We start from the raw sequence: 1,209 nt of genomic DNA, 5'->3' as shown, positions 1-1,209 counted from the left end.
AGTTGTGTACTTCACATTGCATCATATAAGAGGGTCATGATACAGGTGGCTTACTTCATTTCTTTGATAAATTCTAGTCCTTTCCATTTATATATATGTCCACAAATTTTGCATAGTCTTCTGCTCATGAGGTAGATCTTAATTCCCCATCTCTAGCTGACATGGCATGGGGACACTCAAGCCATGGATAGAACTATGTCTCTGCCTAAGAGCCAGCACTGAAGCACTGCTAGTAACTGAGCTTGGAAGTGGATCCTCTGTCAGGATTTGGTTACTAAGGGCTCCTGAGTGGCTCAGTCGGTTAAATGTCTGCCTTCTGGTCATGTTCCCTGCTCCTCAGGGAGCCTGCTTCTCCCTCTCCCTCTGCCTGCCACTCCCCCTAATTGAGCACTCGCTCACTCTCTGCCAAATAAATAAATAAATTCTTTAAAAAAAAAAAGAATTTATTTATTTATTCATGAGACACACACACACACACACACACAGAGGCAGAGACACAGGCGGAGGGAGAAGCAGGCTCCATGCAGGACGTGGTCTTGATCCTGGGTCTCCAGGGTCACGTCCTGGGCTGAAGGCGGCACTAAACCGCTGAGCCACCCAGGGATCCCCAAATAAATAAATTCTTAAAAAAAAAAAAAAAAAGAAAAAGAAAAAGAAAAGGATTTGGTTATTTTTTTTTTAATTTTTATTTATTTATGATGGTCACAGAGAGAGAGAGAGAGAGAGAGAGAGAGAGAGAGAGAGAGAGAGAGAGAGGCAGAGACATAGGCAGAGGGAGAAGCAGGCTCCATGCACTGGGAGCCCGACGTGGGATTCGATCTTGAGTCTCCAGGATCGCGCCCTGGGCCAAAGGCAGGCGTTAAACCGCTGCGCCACCTAGGGGTCCCGGATTTGGTTATTAAGTTGCATTTTTCAAGGAATTTGTTCACTGGGTCCAATTTTCTAAACTGTTGGCATAGGTGATAATAGTGTTCTATTATGATACTTTATATAGCCAATATTTCTATAGATTATTCTAATTCACAGTACTAGTTGTGATTTTTCTCTTTTATCTGGTATAATCTCAGAGGCTTACCTATTTAATTTGTTTTTTGAAGAACTGATGTTTGGCTTTAACATTCTGGTTTTTTGTTTCTCTGTTTTTTAGAGTAATCCCTACACATTGGGCCCACATTCCAGCCCACTTTGGGGCTGGAATTCAGCACCCTG

This window comes from Canis lupus, chromosome 4 (genome assembly GCF_011100685.1).
Source record: "Canis lupus familiaris isolate Mischka breed German Shepherd chromosome 4, alternate assembly UU_Cfam_GSD_1.0, whole genome shotgun sequence".
NCBI classification, from domain to species: domain Eukaryota; kingdom Metazoa; phylum Chordata; class Mammalia; order Carnivora; family Canidae; genus Canis; species Canis lupus.
This window is presented reverse-complemented; position numbering follows the sequence as displayed.